The following is a 20,353-nucleotide window of genomic DNA, read 5'->3' as shown; positions in this document are numbered from 1 at the left end:
GGAAAATGATTCCCTCGTCAAAGGTTATGTGAGTGGAAGCTTGTACCATTCACCTTTGTCTATTTTGATGGACAGAGCCAAGGAAATTTTTTGTCTACAAATGCGAATGAAACAACCTTGATTTAATGCAAGAACTTCCATATGGTAACTTGGAAACTCTACTCTATACCTGGGGGCATGCAAACCTTTTGCTTGCAAGTGAAAATCGACCTTTTATTTTCTTAGTTTGTAGGATTATTTTTTTAGTTTGTAGGCTCACAACCCTTTAACCTCATAGGTTGGTTGTTCCTAGCTTGCATACAAAAGGCTCCAGAGCAAAGTTGCGCATGAGACAAGCTCCCTAAAAAATGAACCTACTAATGAGAGACATCCTTATTATACGACTGGCACGAGTAGGTTTATGCAAAGTTCAAGCTCGTTACAAAATAAACCTAGCAATGAGCATATGTTCCGCCAGAATTCAAGCTCATTAAAAAATGAACCCACCTTTTGGTAAATAACCTTTGTGATCGCATTACTATCAGCTTTTGAGCCTTGGTCGTGTTCTTACCATCACCTCCACTTTTTAGCCGATCATATGCCTCCACCTGATTGTTTACCCTTTTGAGGAACAATTGCGACGAGTGATTTTGTTAGCCATCTTCTTTACACTGCTGTAATTGAAAAGTTCCAGACCTTACCTGGGACCAGCTGCTACCCGAATTTATCACTCGTTCCTAAAAAATGAGCCTCTTTTAAGCTCTTTTTAGACTCGTAAAATATAAAAATATTGCTGAGAAATTGGCCTCTCCAGCTCGTTAAAGTGATTGGAAGTGTCATCCCTCTTGTATTTTAATCTTTTTGGACCTGAGGGATCATTACACGAAAAGATCGAGTGCTTGTATTTTTCGGCTCGCTAAACTGATTGGAAAAGTCATCCATTTTGTATTATTTTCTACTTTTTCAAAATTAAGGGATTATACTATGAAAAAGGACTATTAGAGTTTCCTTTCCGTTTCCTTTCAGATTCTCTAAAACTGAAAAGGACCGAGTTTTCCTTGTCATTAAACTCGTTAAAACAATAGTGACAAACTTGTCCATTACAGACAAGAGCGAGTTTCACTGTCGCTAGGCTCGCTAAAACATAGCGACAGGTTTTCCCGAAGGGAAAATTATAGAACAAGAATATGTTATCCTCCTCAAGCTTGAAAAAAATAAAGAGGTACTAGTCAGCAATGACTGGGGAAAAATTAGGAAGAAAACTTGAAGAACTTCATTGGTAGCAGGTCACTCTTGAACATGACACTTTCACTCCATCACCATGATTGAGTCGGGTTGGGTTATTCCATTCACCGGTCATATCACCATTGGTCCTCCATACCATACATTTTTTGGGTTTACGCTACCAATCCATTTCAATGTCGCCGATATGTTTCAAGAGAAGTAACTCAGAGAATTCACCAACCCAGCTAACATCTCATCTGCTGCAATACCTTCACGCTTTATTCTTTCATGACCGCCACCCTGAACCTTGTATCATTAGATCGTTTTCACCTCCACAAAATCATTTGCTCTATTTCATGTCGTAGATGTGGGATTCATTAAGGCCCTCCTATGACGGGTCACTTCTTGTCGACATCAGCTCATTATCCAAGAAGTTGACTTAGGAAAAACCATTTCAGTACTTTGAAGCTTGCATGCCTCAATGGCAAGTTTCTCACTTCTGGCGACAGGTTTACATCAGTGGCCTTCGATTGAAAGATTTTGTGTGGTGTTTGACATCGACTTATGTATTCACACCATGTGAATTGTCCTGCAGTACCTTGAGGGGTCATTATCATTATCGGTGATTCCTCTTGTGCCTATTAACAGCTTACATCATTGGCTGGTAACTAGGCGGTGTCTTTCCATGTTCGACACCAGAACATCTTTTCACATGGATCGACTTGTACTTCGGGCGAAGATTGAACGAGTTTGAAGAACCCGGATCTAGTTTCATCCATCTGGGCTACGATATATTCAGGAAAATAAAGACATCAAATGTACATCATAGCTGCACAGATAATCATCCAAGATAAGGGATGATGGCTCTACCAGAATCATTAGTCTGCCACACAGACGATTGTCTGTCCTATGTACATGAAAATGAATTTATAAAGCTAAGCATGGGAATGCCTGCCTCAACTAGATCATGAAAACATTATGAAGATAATGTATTGTATTTTGTCTTATTACAGGTCACCTTCCAGTTCGAAAAACCTTGGATCCTCATGATAAAGCATTTCACCTGACATCAAAAGATTTGCGACCTCATGCTTTAGGGGGCAATTGTTATAGGCATATTTGGGCATTGGAACCCCAATCACATATGTCCATAAACCAAGGGCTTATAAACCCCTAAAAGTGTTGCTTCATACCCTAAAGGAACAAGGTCAGTTGATTACATCATTTCCTAGAAGTTGTCCCTGAAAAACTGCTAAGAACTGGTCAAAACTGGACCATACAGACTGCTCCATGCTGAGGGTGTGATGCATCTCTCCTGTTACACATAGAAGGTGCAATGCATACTAAAAATCTCTTTAGTAGGGTACGATGAGTGAGAGTAGACAAATGGCAAAGGCAGTTTGCTAGGTGGAAACCTAGAGAATCTTCTAGAAACTGCTCATTTGACACTTGCATCTCTGAATTTGCCCAGGGATGAGTAAGAGATCATGAAATCTCCAAGTGGAACCAAGAACTATCAGTGAAACGACACTAATCAAAATCCCAGAAGCTAACTCACCCACCTGCAAATATCTATATACGGATCCCTCATCCTAGAGATCCTGAGGCTGGAATTTTGTATTTTGAAAGGAAGTGTTGTTGGTTTCTCTGTGAAACATTGTATTGTTGGGTGATCTAAGCTTTTCATGAGGTGAAGAGGGCTTTCATGCTGGCAGGATGGTGCTGGATCATACAGCTTGGTTGTAATCCTCTCTTCTACTACTTATATCAATAAATCTATTTGAGTTTTCCTCCATATACTTGTATATCTTTGAATCTTGTATTTGTGTATGCATTTGTATGGTTAATATACATCTGATCCTATATTGTTTATGGTTATAGATCTCTATGCTTTGATGGTATTTTGTTGCTTTGACTCTATAGGTGTTCTTTGAAGCGAGACAAGTGAGAAAGGAGTGGTGAAAGCTCTATCAAGGGAGAGAGGAAACAAGCAAGGAGACTAGCGAAAGACTGAGGTTGGTACTCTCTGCTTCTCTCTCATCTATCTCTCATAAAGGAAAATGCAAGTGACTTTAAATTGTTTGTTTCAAAGATAGCTACCTGTCTTAGTGGGACTAGCAACTCTGAGTAGACACTAGTTTTCCTGATAACAGGAGGTGCATACAGATGATGGCAACATGCTAAGAAATTTTTAGGTCAATTCTAGTCTACCGTTTGGGAGATATGGACAAAACAAGTCATTGTCCTATAAACCTACACGATACAGAACAACACCTATAGGATTGGCAATGAGTAGTTTTAAAGGAGATTCAGTGGTCAAAGAATCTCCTCTCGAGCTTAGCACCAGCATCAAGATCATCAGCATCACCATCCAACACTTGCACACCAACCTCAACTCAGCAACAACATGCATGTCTCTCCAACAACCATCAGGTAGGTATAGGTATGAAATATTCTTGACCTCTTCTCTTGAGCATATTATAGTTAGAAATTTGTTGTCAATGCATGAGAGATGAGGTTTTATAAGCTAAGGATGTGTCTGTAGTCTCAACCGCCTTCAACTAGTTGATTTCAGCTCACTCCTTCACTCATGCAATGGTGAAAAGTCAAAAGGGTGATGATTTCAAAGAATGAGGACAACAGCTAAAAGAAGAAATTTTTGCAAAGGCCAAGTCACCATAACACTCCAAGCCCTCCATCCACTTCATATTCACTATATATTCATCATTCATTCATCCCATTTCATTCTTGAAAAAAAATAGACAAGAGCATCCTCTCCATTTTCACAAACCTACGCTACTCCCTTTGAGCCCTAGCATCATCATCCAATCCCTCTTCATCATTTCTTATCACTCCCATACAGTTAGAAGACTTCGAAGGAAGAAAGAATGACTACTACAGGAAGGCAGAATGCTGCTACAAGAAGGAAGAAAATAAAATTGTGCTAAAACCCCAAAATGACAATGCCTAAGAGAGACGTAATCAAAACATAGAACTCCAAGGCCATCAGGCAATCATCTAGGCCACAAGGAGAAGAAGAAGGCAACAAAAATAAATAAGGAATCCACCAGCAAAATATGAATCAAACGGTAGTGATGTTAGAGGTGTTCAAATGGCAGAACAAGGTAGCAGAAGGTTGATAAAGGTGTGGAAGACCTTGCCAAATTGAAAAATATTCAAGAACCAATCTTGAATAAGGAGAAGAAAGAAAGATAATGGTCTCAAGAAAAAAAAAATTTCTTTTCACACATATGTTTTTGGGCTTGTCCTTGCAAAACTTGCAGCCAATATTCTTAATGCACAAGAGAGAGGCCACCAGGGCCATGGAGGGGCACAATGAGGACACTAAGTTGCTCAGAGGATGAGCAATCCTTTTAGCAGGGGGGTATGATGGGCCTCTAAATTAGACATAAATTAAGGCCATGCCTTTAAATTAAACAATAACTTAAGGCCTATGACCATCCTTTAGCACATTAAACCTCTCTTTCTTCATTAGATAATTTATTTCTAACTTTAATATATTCATTAGGAAGGTTTATGAATAATTGGATATTTGTGCCTAATATTACTTCTTTTTGTGGAATATTATGAGAATATTGGGCAAATGAAGAAGAGTTGGAGGAGGAGATCATTTAGGGACTCATTCCCTACTATTGGAGGATCAATAATAAACAATAAGTCAACAAGATATCATGTAATTATGGCACAAATGGTGGAACTCCAATGATTGAGAAAATCTAGGAATGTGTTCCATTAATCAAGGGAGCAGATCCACCCATCAAAGGGACTAGATCCACTAATCAAGGGAGCAGATCCACCAATCAAAGGGACTAGATCCACTAATCAAGGGATTTTGGTGGGGAAAGCTTCCTCCATTCATGGGGAATGATTCCTAATGATTTTTTATAAGTACCAAGTCGAATTTTCCTCTAGGGGACTCTTTTGGGGATCTTCAGACTTTAGATTTTGATTGGTGTTATGATGTAGAGAGATTGTAGTTTTGCAGCTCCATTGTATTTTCTAGCAGAGATGTAATTCTTTTGATGAAAATAATGAAGATTGGTGTCATGTTCAACTTCTAGATCTTGTTCTCCTCCATATATCTCTAAGTTTCCTTGCGCTTGGCCATCCCAAGAACCTCAAATCCCTTTTTGTATCATTGTCTTTCCTTCTTTTTATTGCTTATTCACATGCATCTCTAGTTCTTATATCTTTCTATTTCTGCACTTAGTTTCTTGTTGTAGGATTGATTTAATGGTTAAGTGATAAAAATAGAGTTGAGTTGTCAATGCAGTTAGGATACGATTTGATTCATAAAAGAGGAAAGAATGTAATGACTGAGAGCTTAGATGATCGAGAATAGAGTGAGTAAGCGAGAGGTGTGAAAAAGATAGGGTTTGATATTGAAATCGAGGTCAGAAAAATTGTTGTAATCAAGCTGAGAGGGCCAAGACTCTGTAATTTCCATTTTGTTGAATAATTGATTGAAGTGTGGTGTGGACGCACTGTTCTGGTGCAGGAATTCATTTGTCTCTATATATCGGTGTTTTGGACCTTAATTAGGTGTTTTTCTCTATTTATGTGTTTTATTAGTAAATTCACAGTTGATTAGCGTTAACAGTTAAAACTGAAATTTAGTGCTAAACCCTTGATTAAACATTTTTCCTTAGGTTTCGTATTGATTAGCATTAAGAGTTAACACTGAGAGTTAGCGTTAAACCCTTGGTTAAGCATCTTTCTTTAAGTTCCGTATCAATTAGCGTTAAGAGTTAACCGTGAGATTAAGCGCTAAACCCTTAGTTAAATGTCTTTTCCTTAAGTTTTGTATTGAGAACGTGGGCGATTTTCCAAGGATGGTAAGTGGTATCTCGCGTGCCCTAAAGGTGGGAAGCAGTATTTAGAAATTTCATGCGATGATCCTTGGCGGGCGACAAGTAGCATAAGAAAACAACTTTTCTCGCATGCTTTTGGAGTATTAGTGGCCGTGCAAGATTTCGAATGAGATTGTGCAACAGCCATTTGATTGGACATGTCACATCGACGGTGGAGATCAACCTTGCTAGTTGGCGAGCGGGCTGCGCGATAGCTGTTGGATCAGATGGGTCAGATTCGATGATAATCGCATCGGAAGATGCACACGATTTAATCTAGATTTCCGATGTGATGTTTTATGGACTTTGATTTAATCCAGTTGAATTCTGGATCGATCATATCCATTCATTATGAAAGGATGAGATTCGACAGTAATCGCGTCGAAAGATGCACCTAATTTAATCTAGATTTCAGATGCGATAAATTTTTGAATAGGATTAAAGTTATTTGGGATAGGTCATAACATCAATGAAGTGAGATCAACGATGAGGATTGAAGCGCTTGATAAAGTCGGATAAGTGGGACCCTCTGGGTGAAAATCCACATACAACATCTGTTTGTGCACGCTGATTGGTTACAAAGCTAAACCATAGTTGAATTACAACCTACCACCTCATTTTCATTAAGACAAAACGATAAAAAGAAAAACAAAGTTATTTTATTGATTTACATGCATAGCAGTAGAAGGTTTGATGGTTTGAATCTGCATGCTTAGGACAGTAGTATTGCATACATGTTAACTTAGCATTCCTTTGCAGCAAAGCCTCTTAGGAGTTAGTTAGAAAATTGTGTGTTTTAGCATTTGATTTCATTCTCTTTCCTTGTACTTTCTTTCTTGCGATAGGTTAAGGTTCCATTTCAAGCATTTCATCTTAGGATTTGACCTCAGTACATACACTCTATTACATCATGACAGCAAAGGAAGGACACATTGTATGCTGCACATATAGTGCTGATACCTCTTAAGTTTGTACGAACCTTGGGTTGATATTTAAAGTTGGTAGCCTTGGGAGTTGCAACATTCTTATTGCAATACCAAGGCTCATCAAATGTCTTCAAGCATGAATGATTAAATTAAATAAGCTTAACAGTTAACTCAAGCATGAAAGACTTAAATGAAGATGCAACTAAAAATGAAATGTAGAAGATCAAAAAGAGAAATAAAACAACCAATCGACAACATAGTTCATCCATTGTGGACTACATCTCTGAGTCTTTCCTCCAAGGGAGTAGCCTATATATTATTCTCCCTAAAATTGCAATTACAAATAAGAAAAATTCCTCCAAAATCCTATTATAAATGAGCTCTCTACTACTAGGAAGTGGCCTCCAAAATGCCACCAAGAACCTCCTTTGGTCACTACAAAACCAAGATCTAACACCCTTTGTTTACAAAAATATGTAGACTCAAAACTAGGTTTAAACACTCTCGACACTATTATCTTTACAACTACAACACTTGTGGCATATTGCCAAACATTTTGTATATATAGGCTTAAGGGTTCATAGCCCTGGTGCTAAACCCACAGAGGTTGTAACCTCATCCATTGGCATATTACAAAAATAGCATGTATTAAAGTTCTTTGGATGTAAACATATTACATGTATAGTCTATCGTTGTAACCATATTATATATATGGAACATATTAATGTTTGTTATAACAACCATTTAGAGGGAACACATTATATAGCATGTTTTTTGGCCAACAAAATATATACCATGTAACTTTGACCCTCATGCCTTTATTGACTAGAAAATAACATGTGATCACGTGGTCTTCTTGTTTGCAGGTTGTCAAAATTGTTTTTAGCAGCTATGCAAAGGTCATTGGGTCATGCCCACAACCTCCCCTCTTTTTTCCAATAGGTTACAATTTTTTTTTTTAGATATGGAACCTATCATTCATAGAAAAAAAAAAACTGATGGCTCATTGGTGGAGCATTGGTTTGTCTAATTCACTAGTCGGTGGTTCAAACCACATTGATCCAACGATTTCAACCAATCATATTTTGGGTGCCACGTGGTGCCCTATGATTGGTCCATCTTACCTCCCAACTCACCCTACATCTACCACATGTTAATTATGCCATGTCATCTTACATATTCCACATCACCATGTTTGTACTACCACGTGTCATAGCCAAGTGCTGCCACATGTCCAATCAAGTTTGACATTTTGCATGTTGGTCAAAATATTCAAATTTCCATAACTACCTCATATGGAATCCATTTGATGTGATTCAAGTTGCGTTGGAATCATCTCATCGAGATCTTCGACATGGTGCAATTTTCATCAGCTTCTAAGAATTTTGAATTTTAGGCATTTTCAAATCCTTCTAGATCAATCCTCCCCATTAAGAGGCTTTGGACCTTCGAAAGGTTATTATTGAGACAATAAGTGCAGGATTTGCATCCCCACTTATCTGATATCTATCTGCCCTATTATGTGTATCTGCATTATCACAAAAATGTAGGTTTTAATCCGGTATAGAAATTACCTACATACGAATTCTTAAAATAGAAAATAAACAATCTCAAGAGCATAAAATAGAAAATATATATACATAGAGATTTTCCCCTGGATCCCAAAACTGGGATTACTAGATTTATTTTTCATTATGTTCCTTTCAATGTTACAATACATATATATACATGGCAAAGCATCCATAAACCCCAATCCATTAACCCTGGATTAGAATATAAACGTAGTTCCCTTGACTAGATCTACAAAATACCATGGACCGAAAACCATCATGCTCAAAACCATGTGTGAAATCCATGCACAAAACCATAGGTAGGTCCGTCCACCTAATATAGGGTCCATTTTTTTTTTCACGGGGCGTTGTCCTAGACCCCGTGCAGGGGGGCTACCGCCCACCTGCATACCCCCCCATGACCCCTTGGCAGCACTCGGTGCAACGTATAGGGGGGGCTACTACCCTTCCTCTAACCCTGCCACACGTGGACTACTCGTGTAAATAATATAACACAACCCAAAATTCTCCCCCTTGTAGTTTTATTTCCACAGGAGAGCTTAGTCATTGATCCAACCCTGCAATGCCCATTGTTTCTCTATACCAAGAGATACTCTCAGCACTCACAGATGTTTTCAATGCATCTGCGGTATTCTTCAAAGTGTCCACCTTTGCCAATAACCCTTTTTTCCTCAACCATATCCCTCACAAAGTGATACTGAACATCAATGTGCTTTGTCTTTGAATGATAAGCAGGGTTATTTGCTAAGAAAATTGCACTTTCACTATCAACAGTCTATCCTTATAGCTCGTTGTACTAACCCCATACTTGAACACAATCTATGCAACCAAATTGTTTCCTTGTTTGCATGAGTGGCTGTCATGTATTCTGCCTCTGTAGTTGAAATTTCCACTACAGATTGTCTCTTACTCATCCAAATGACTGCACCTCCAAATAGGTTAAACACATACCCACTTGTAGATCTTCTCTAATCTAGATCTCCAGCCTGTTCTACATCAACAAATCCATGGATGTCCAAAACTATGTCCAATCCTGGTCTTACTTGGTAGCACAAACCATAATCACTAGTGCCACACAAATACCTAAAAACTCACTTCATTGTTGTCCAATGTTTCTTCCTTGGTTTTGACATAAACCTGCTCAATACTCCCATTGCATACATCAGGCTACTGACTGCACATTCATATGGAACACAAGACATGTCCTCTTCCTCTTCTTGTTGTCTTGGGACACTGTTCAGCAGATAACTTTACACCTACAGGAATAGGAACCTTCACCAGTTTATTATCCTGCATATTAAACCTCTACAATTTTGTCTTGACATACCTCCTCTGGTTTAACCAGATCTTCCTCTTTGTACGATCTCATTTTATTTCCATACCCAAAATATAGTTTGCAGCACCAATATCTTTCATGTCGAATTTGGAGGACAATCGGGTCTTCAAATCCTGGATAATTTCTTTGTCATTTCCAACCAGCAACATATCATCCACATATAAGACCAGATAAATAACATGGTCACTAATTAATTTAAAATACACACAGTGATATGCTTTTCTTGTAGTGAAGCTAAGTCCTCATATAAATGTATCAAATTTCTAATACCACATCCTTGGTGTCTATTTTAACCCATACATATATTTTTTTTAACTTGCATACTAGTTCTTTCTTACCCTTCACCGCAAAGACTTCAGGTTTCTTCATGTAGATATCTTCTTCTAGATCCTCATGAAGAAATGTTGTCTTCACATCCATCTATTCTACCTCAAAATAAAAAGCAACAACAACAGATAAAGTTAATCTAATAGAAGATACCTTGACAACAGGAGAAAAAATATCACCAAAATCAATTCCCAGCATCTGAGAATAACCTTTTTCTACCAACTGAGTTTTTTATTTCTCCACCTTTCCTTCTACATTCATCTTCTTCTTGAACACCCATTTGCTTCCAATTGGTTTCCTTCTAGCCAGCAACTCCACCAGATCCCAAGCCTCAGTTTTGTGCAAATATGCCATTTCATCAACCATGGCCTTTTTCCAGAGTTTGCCATCCTCTAAATCTACTACTTCCTTCATAGTTCTAGGATCATCATCGGTAATAGATAAAGAAAAAATTGAATAGAAAGCAGATGGAATATACCCTTTTGGTAGCCTTCCTTCTCAAACTGATCTTCTCACAGCCTGATTTTGTGGCTCTTCATCTTCTAATTCCTCTTTTCCTGTAGAGTTTGATTCTTCCTCCTTTAGCTCAAACTCTATCTTCTCAGGTTCCTTTGGTAGGACTTCATGTTTAATAACACCTTTCACCTCTATAAACACCACATCTCAGTTGTACACAACCTTCCTTGTTTCTAGGTTCCAAAGCTTATAACATTTTAAACCATCCTTATACCCAATAAAGATTCACTTTTCAGATCTACTATCCAACTTGGTTTTTTCCTCCTTTGGCTCTTGTACATACGCATCACATCCAAATACCCTCAGATGTGAAAGAGAAGGTTTCTTACCAATCCATACCTCTTGTGGAGTCTTATCCTCCAACGATGATGAAGGTGATCTATTGACCAGGTAACATGCAGTCTCCATCACCTCTGCCCATAATTCTTGTCCTAACCCAATACCACTGAGCATGTTTCTTGCCCTTTCCATTAATGTCTTGTTCATTATTTCTGCAACTCCATTTTTATCAGGCGTGTATGGATTAGTATTTTTTCATACTATACTGCACTTCTTACAGAATGCTTCAATTTCCTTCTTGCAAAACTCTCCATCATTATCTGTCCTCAACACCTTTATCTCCTTCTCTATTTGGTTTTCTACTAGAGCCTTAAATTCTTTAAACATGTCAAAGACTTCAGATTTATTCTTGAGGAAATATATCCATGTATTCCTTGAGAAGTCCTTTATAAATGATACATAGTACACAAACTTACCCAGTGATGGAATCGACACAGGTCCAAACACATCACTGTGCACAAGCTCTAATATCTATTTTGCCCTCTTACCACTAGAGGGAAAACTCACCCAATTCTACTTTCCATATACACAATTTTCACAAAAATCAAAATCCAGAGAGCTATTAGACATACCTTATACCATACCATTACGATGAAGTATTCGAAGGCACTTCTCTCCAATATGTCCAAGCCTTTGATGCCATAACATGGTCTTTTCTCGAGAGACCACTAGATTTTCTACTCCACTTTCAGGAACCACAAAATTGTTGCACCCATAAATAACAATTCTACCTTGAATCTTGTACAGAGTTACAATCTAAACTCCCCACATCAATACCAGTGCTCCTCGAACCATCTTGCAGGTATCTTTCTTGAACACTTCTTTTACACCTACATCATCCAACTTGCTTATAGAAATTAGATTCCTGGCCAATGCAGGAATATGCAGAATACACGGAAGTGTTATAATCCTTCCACCTTGCCACTTAAACTTGACTTTTCCATGAACAACGATTCTAGCCTTCCTATCATCCCCTAAGAAGACATCACCACCATCATATTTCTCATATTTGCAAAACCACTCTCTATGGGGAGTGAAGTGAAAGGATGCACCTGAGTCAATAAACCATGCCTCATGATCTACATGTGTACTTGAAGAAGAAGCCAAGTACACATCCCAACCTTCATCTAAGGTGGGTTTTTCCTCTGTAGAAAGAGCATCATCATATCCCTTTCCTTTCTCAGGAGTTTTAGATTTACAGTCCCTTTTGTAGTGCCCTTCCTTTTCGCATTTCCAACACACCTTTACAAGTTTTTCTGGAGATTTAGATCTCCCACTCGAGGAATTATTTTTGTTCCTATTCTGGGACCATCCTCATACAGACAAGGCATCACCATTCTCTCCCTCCATATTTTTTTGTCTCATCTCCTTTGACAACAAGGATGAGACTATATCATCAAACTGCAAGGAAATTGCATTGCTACCTATTGAAACAACCAGAATATCCCACGAATCTAGTAGAGAACACAACAAACTGATGCACTTATCTTCATCTGAAATTTTAATATCAACAAATAACAACTGACTTACCACAATATTAAATGTGTTCAGATGCTCTGTCACTGAGTCTACATATTTCATCCTCGAGTTATACAACTTTTTCCATAGGAATAATTTATTCACCAGATATTTAGATTAGTACAAAGTCCCTGACTTGTCCCACAAAGCCTTTGTTGTAGCTTCCCCTGATACATTTAGCAATACTAGATCTGAGACACACAATCGTATTATGCTCTTTGCCTTCTGATCCAACTTCTTCCTATCTTCATCAAACATTGCCATTGGTTTAGTACCCAGATCTACTGTGATCCATTGATCTTTATCCACCAATAGATCCTCCATCTTGAGTTTCCACAACTCAAAACTTTGACCATTAAATTTCTCGATCTCTATCTTTCCACTGCTCGTCATCTTCTTTCACCACAAGAATCGATCCCACAGATCTCCCAATGAACAAGGTCTACCACAGGCTCGAGCAAAACCCCTCAGTAGCAAAGGCATCCCCTTGAAGCCAAAACAACTCTGACACCAAATGTAGGTTTTAACCATGTACAAAAATTACCTACATATGAATTCTAAAAAAGAGAAAATAAATAATGGCGAGAGAATAAAATAGAAAATTGATATACACAGAGATTTTCCCCTGGATCCCAAAACCGGGACTACTAGATTGATTTTTCATTATGTTCCTTTCAATGTTATGATACATATATATACATGCCGAAGCAACAATAAACCCCAATCCATTAACCCTAGATTATAACATAACCGTAGTTACCTTGACCAGATCTACAAAATACCATGGATAAAAAACCATCATGCCCAAAACCATAAGTAGGTTTTCCCACCTAATATAGGGTCCAATTTGTTTTTCCCGAGGCACTGCCCCAGACCCTGTGCAGGGGGGCTATTGCCCGCCTACATACCCCCTTGTGACCCCCCGACAGCGCTCGATGCAATGTACAGGGGGGGCTAATGCCCCCTTATAACCCCCTCGCACGTGGACTAGTAATGGAAATAATATAACACAACCCAATAAAAAAGATCCATAATTATGACAACTAAAACCATATTGTTAGCCATTTTCATTTCCCCACATCCTTCTATATGTGTTACTTTAGCCACTACCCATGCACTAAACATTAGCAACATTAAAAAATAAAATAATGTTAATGCAAATGTAATAACAAGATGTTTGATTCTTTTTATAAGTTCCCATGACAAATTCCCATGCTCCAAGACACCTTCTTTATCCACCATTGCATATATGAGCTAAAAGGTATTGCTCACATTCACAAGCCACTTTAAAGGGTCTGTGGTTACCAACGAAGAATATTCCTTCATTTGATGAGATTAGGAAATATACTATATGTCGTCCTTGAAAAGGTGATACATGTTTTTCTTCCTATAGTAAATAGACTTCCTTTCAAATAAGGATTTCCAAGAAAAATTCCACAAATATCCAATGGAACCACATCTGGTTTAACTTCATCCACAAATTTAGATGTAATAGCAAGTCTAAGCTTACACTTCTCAGTCACTTGCAACATAGTGTTGTTACATACCCATATAAGAATATAAGTCTTAGGATGTGGTGTTGTTTTGAAATTCAACTCCTTAACAAATGCCTCGGATATCAAGTTAGCTTGAGAACTAGGGTCAAACAAAGTATCTACTTTGACATGGTTGGCTACCACCATTATGTGAAAAAATTCATTCCTCTTTCTTGTAGAAATAGAAGACGGAATAGAAGAACCAAAACCAACATGTGAAGACGATATACCTTTCAAACTCATAGTTGTGATTTATGCCTCGTCGCTAGAGTTAGATCCTAGAATCTGTTGGACTATCCCTGCCACCTTATTTTTGTACTTCCTATCTTGGACCACTTAGGCCTCAACTCTGGATGTAGATTCTGACAATGATCATCATCATGTCCCTCTTTCTTGCAATGGGTACAAGAAAGGTTTTCATTGCCATTCTTCACAGAAGTTGTTCTCTTTGGTCTCTCCTTTCCTTTGCCTTTATCTTCTTTCAACCAAATTTCTTCGATGGAGACTCCACTACTTTTTTTGCCTACTTAAATATAGGTCGCTTGTACACAAACCTCATCCACGTTAGATGGCTTCAACAAGAAAACAATATTGCATATATATACCCATCCAAAATACCAATATACTTAAAAAGAGTCTCTTGCGTGTTAAGAGAAATGTTTAATCCTAGTGCCTTTTTCCTAAATTCCTTTGTAAAGTTTTTCACACTTTGGCCTTTATGTTGCCACATAGTTTTCCATTCTATTATTTCCTTTTGGTCATGTTCCAAAGCATAGAATTTATTTTTTAATGTTGATGTAAATTCAAACCATGAGGAAAGAGTTTTATATTCTTGATATGTAGTCTCCTACCATATTAGCATTGTTGTTACAATGGATAAATCTGTCTTTTTGACAAGAGTGATCTCCCTAGATCCTAAAGGAAACTAGAAACAAACATATAATTGAATAAATCTTTCCTTAATCTTATTCCATTCAAATTTTAAATACAAGATTAGGAGAATAAGCCTCTTACCTATTTGCGAAGTGCTTGATGAAGATCCCTGCTCTGTATCGATGAAGCTTCCCAATGCTCAAAAGACTTGCAATCACAGACGTAAGAGAGATCAAAGGCATACACAATCATAGAAATTAAAGCAAGCTTAATCTAATGATCAAGGAGATTAGAAATTGAGATTCTTAATGAATATCAAAAGAAGCATAAATCATTCATCATTTCAATAAGACAATACAATCAGAAAAAGGATTCATTTGTATTAATTCAAGGATAAATAAGAGCCTTACAACCTTTGCCTTGACATCATGAGGTTCCTCCAAGATGCCTCTAAACCTCTTCTTAGTTGATAAGTCTTCCAATCTAAATCCAACATCATAAGTGTATCTTTTCTGAACCTCCTAATCCCTCTATCCTCTAGTCAATTTATAGACCAAGAGGAAGAAGCTTTAGATCCAAAAGAGAAGGATGAGATTCTATAATTGGGGGATTAGGGTTCCTTAATAAAAGGGAATTAGCTCCATGATATGAGGGGTGTGTCTTGGATATGTATCACCTAGAAGCTTTCAATTAGGATATATTCGACCAACAATTATTCTGAAATTCGCTTTTATTTTTACTTTTCTTTATTTATTTGCACGGTCTATAGTGGAAGACAACATAGTTCTGGGCAGTTTTCAGGGATAGAAACTACAAATGCACAAAAAATGACTAGAAAAAGCATGTAAGCCACGCTTAACAAGTCATAAATACATTTTACCCCAAATTCACATCTTATTCAAGGGTTTTTGATTATTTGACTTCTAAGGGAGTGTAATGGAACATGTTTATGGATGGTGAGAAATCCTTTTTAATGGTCAAGTGTCTTGGTGACAAAATTACGTGTAACAAATTTCTCCCTAAAGGGCGAAGTCTGAAAATAAGTTTTAAAGATTGAAGTGCTTTATCATGCCAAAGATTGGATTAGAGACAATGGTTGGAAACCTAAAAGAAATATTCAAGGATTGCAATGCACTATATAATCATCACCGAGGTAGGCATTACCATACTTAGAGCAAAAATAACTCAATGAATAAGTACGAAAAAACTCAAAAAATCGTATCCATAGTAGACACATTATGGACACAACCATCAACTATGAATTTGTCTGCATAATCATGAATATATATCTCGTTGCAACCTGGATTGCTGAAACTAGATCCAGGGTTTTAATCTCCATCTCTTGATCCGTAGTATGAATCTAGCCATGAGAGTGAATGTCTTGAAGTCGAACATGGTAGAAGCCACTCGATTACAAGTCAATGATGTGAACTATTAACAAGCACGAGAGAAACCACCAATAATGACATTGGATCTCAAGGTACTCTCAGTAAAATCAATAGAGTGTAAAAATATGATTTGAAGTTGAACACTCATAGAATCATTTGATCGAAGGCCAATGATGAGAACCTATTGTCAATGGTGAGAAACCTTCCATTAAGGCATGCCGGCCTCAAGGTACTAAAGGTTTCTAGATCAACTTCCTAGATAATGAGTGAAGTCGATAGTAAGCGACCCATTGTAGGAAAGCCTACAACACGAAACACAATGTCAAGTTTTGAAGAATAGTTTGCAAGGACTGACTCAGGGATGGCCGACACGATTGAAGGCTAAAATTTGCAAAGGAAAATGAAATGAGGTTGAACTTCTCTTAAACATATAGCGACATGAAAATTGACTTGGCAACATTTGGCTCAATGATAATACTCAAAACCAACTTAAGACTTTCAATGTGGTTCGATTAACTGTAAGAAAAATGGATTTCCCAACCTGGACATAGGTGTAACAGATTGTCGTGTTCAAGAGCGACATACTGCCTTTATAATGAACGTAAAATGAATACCTTTTCCCAATTCCCCACCACCATTAATGGAAAGTACCTCTTTATTTTTTAAAGCTTGAGGAGGATAACATATGCTTGTCCTATAAGCTCATCCTTTAGATGAGTCCTTTGAAGTATTTTTAATGAACCCTAAGAAGGAGTGGTTCGGTCTTGTCATGCTTAATGAGTCCTATACTGTTTGATATTTAACGAGTCCATTAAAGGGGTAACTCCATGTTGTTTTCATGTTTAATGAGTTTGAAAAGAAACAAAAAGAAAAATCATTTAGTTCTTTTACCGTAAAATTTAACGAGGCTAGAGAAAGTAAAGCTTGGTGTTTTTTAGTTTTAGGGAGTCAAGAGAAAAACATAAGTAAAATCAATAGTGTTTTTTTTCGTAAATTTAGTCCCTCAAGCTCAAAAAGTGATAAAATAATGTAGGAGACAACTATGTTTACCATAATTAGTCAATGTATACATTTTTCGTAAATAGTCCAGTTCAGTCCGTAAAAGGGGTAAACTTATACTGAGTGGAAAATTTTTCATTTACTTTTACGAGTTTGAACAATCAAGTGCTCGATAATATTTTCATGTTTCAAGAGTCTGAATAGGTCTTAAAAGACAACTCTATAGTTTCACTTTTTTTTTTTATATTCAAGAGCATGAAAAGTGATAAAAGTCCGCTCATAGTCTAAATGATCCATTTTTATGTTGTAATCTGTTCTACACATTAAACTCAATAAATTATCATAATTGTTCAATATTAGAGTAAAAAACATTAAAATTTTGACTTTCAAAAGGTCCTAGGCATAAAAATTCATATTTTAATCACCTTAAAACTTATAAAAGTTCAAAAAGTAATTTTATTTTTTGACCATTTTATTTTTAACCAGTTTGAGAGCATAAAGAGGGCTTTTTACCGCCAAACTTATAAGGTTGATTCCAGGTAAACTGGTGGAAGAAATCATGAACTGTTTCCTCTAGGTAAGAGATCTCTCTAATAGCTACATTTTCAACTGTTTACATTTCAATTTTAGGCTTTCATTTAATTTTTTGGGGGGTTTCTAGGTTAAAAAATACACCCTCGACCCTGTGTGTGATCCGGATTTAAACAGGAACGCAACAAATCACAGAGATAACCATATACACAAAGATGCAGCGGAAATAATACTTCATTTCATTAATGGAAAAATACTGAAATATGCTTACAATCAGAAATGGAAATAAATCAGCTAGGGCGATGGTAGCTTATCTCTGAGAAGAGATGTGATGGCTACATGCCTCTCAACTGTGTTACAATGAGGCTCGAAGGCCTATTTATTGTTGAGAAACAATGGAAAAACCCTTCACATTCCAAAACCTAACCCTTGGAGATGAAATGCCAAAAATGTGGGCCCCGTTTGGGGTAAATTGGTACATCAACTTCCCGGGGTCGTAACTTTGGCATATGATCTCCGTTTGACGCGTACAATAGCTCGTTAGAAAGATCTATCCGAGCACTATCATTGTTGGAACGGGCAACATCGGTCCATTCCATGGACCCATGTTGCCCCTGGATTCCCCAAAAAAAGTCGTTTAGGGCCTCAAAACGGCTCCGGAAGTTCAGGACCCGAAAAACTGCTAAAAATAGTAAGTTGTGCTACAATTAAGGAAACTGAAAATGCTGAGAAAGACAATGGTGGGGGTCCAGGTGGACTTGGCAGGTGGCCACCAATATCCACCTGGATCATTCCTCCCCCCTTAGGAAGCAATGGTCCCCATTGCGTTGAGCTCCTCCATGAGATGAGGAAACTTCTGCTGAACTTGTTCTCTGGTGAGCCACTTGCCCTGCTGAAGGAGTTGGCCTGCTTTGACAACTCGATACAGTTGGATATTCTATTGGCGAGTGTTCTTGATCTGTGTGTCCATGATCCGATCAGTTGCAGCTTGTTCCATGCAATCTGTATTTAATTCTGTGGGTTTGAGCTGTTCTGCAATGTCGGATGTGTCGAGCAATGGTGGAAAGTATGGCCGAAGGCAGTCCACATTGAACACTGGGTGCAGGCCAAGGAATGGGGGAATGCTGAGCTCAAATGCATTGTCTCCCATAGCCTTAGTAATGGTGTAAGGACCATATCGGAGTGGTCTCAATTTTCGATAGGCTCCAGTAAGGCGTTCCTTTTGCAAATGCAACCAGACTTTGTCGCCCACCTGAAACTTGTGTGGCACCCGATGTTGATCATGTCGCTGCTTGTACTTGGCATTTGATTTCTCAAGAATGTCATGGACCTACTGGCGAATATGTTGGATGCGCTCAATGAAGCTGGTGGCCTTATCTGTTTCGGACTGGACATGAGCTGAATTCATGTGAGTAGCTGCAAGTGGCATGGCCACATCAATGGGGCATAGTGGCTGGAATCCCAAACCCACCTGAAAAGGGCTATGGCCAGTGGAGCTGTGAAGAGCTTGGTTGTAGCTGTGCTGAACATAGGGGAGGCTCTCGTCCCATGTGCGTGGATGCTTGGAGTTATACATGCGCAGAATGTGCACAATCATCCTATTGACAACCTCTGTCTGGTCATCAGTTTGAGGATGGAAGGCTGTGGACTTCGTGAGTTTGGTGTCCAGCATTGACCAGAGACTGGACCAAAATGTGCTGAGAAACCGACTATCCCGATCTGAGATGATAGACTGTGGGATCCCAAAGTGCACCCACACTCGTTCAAAGAAGAGTTTAGCAGTGGCTTCTGCTGTGATATTCTTCTTGCAGGCCATCATAATGGCCATCTTCGAGAACCTGTCGACGACCACAAAAACACAGTCATTGCCATGCTTAGTGGAAGGAAGGCCTGACATGTAATCCATGGAGATGGATTCCCACGGTCGACTAGGGGTAGGCAACGGGGTATAGAGGCCGTGCTTCTTAATGGCCGGTTTGGCAATGGCACAGGCAGTACATGATCGGATGTACTTCCCAACATCTTGTCGAAGATTCGGCCAATAGAAATAATTTTACAGTACTGCCACTGTTTTCTCGACCCCGAAATGCCCAGCAGCCCGACTGTAGTGTGCTTCCCAAATCATCTTGGCACGCTCGCTTGAAGGAACAAAAAGGTGACCGAGGTGGCATAATAAGGAATCCTGGAGGTGAAAATCTGCAACATGCCGACCCTCCAAGAGTGTCTGGTATGTGTGGCCGAATTCTAGGTCGCTTTTGTAGAGAAGTGGCCAATCAGAAGTCTCGTGCCCACAAGAGTTGAGCACGGTGGTTAGCGCCATGATCGGTGGTCGACTGAGGCAATCTGCAACATTATTGGTGCTGCCCTTTTTATACTTGATATTCAAGTGAAACTGTTGCAGGTATGTAGACCACTTCTGA

This window comes from Pinus tabuliformis, chromosome 8, assembly GCF_031772625.1.
Source record: "Pinus tabuliformis cultivar Carrire ecotype Pingquan chromosome 8, CPIR1, whole genome shotgun sequence".
NCBI classification, from domain to species: Eukaryota; Viridiplantae; Streptophyta; class Pinopsida; order Pinales; family Pinaceae; genus Pinus; species Pinus tabuliformis.
The sequence above is the reverse complement of the archived record's forward strand: the minus strand, read 5'-3'. Positions refer to the sequence as shown.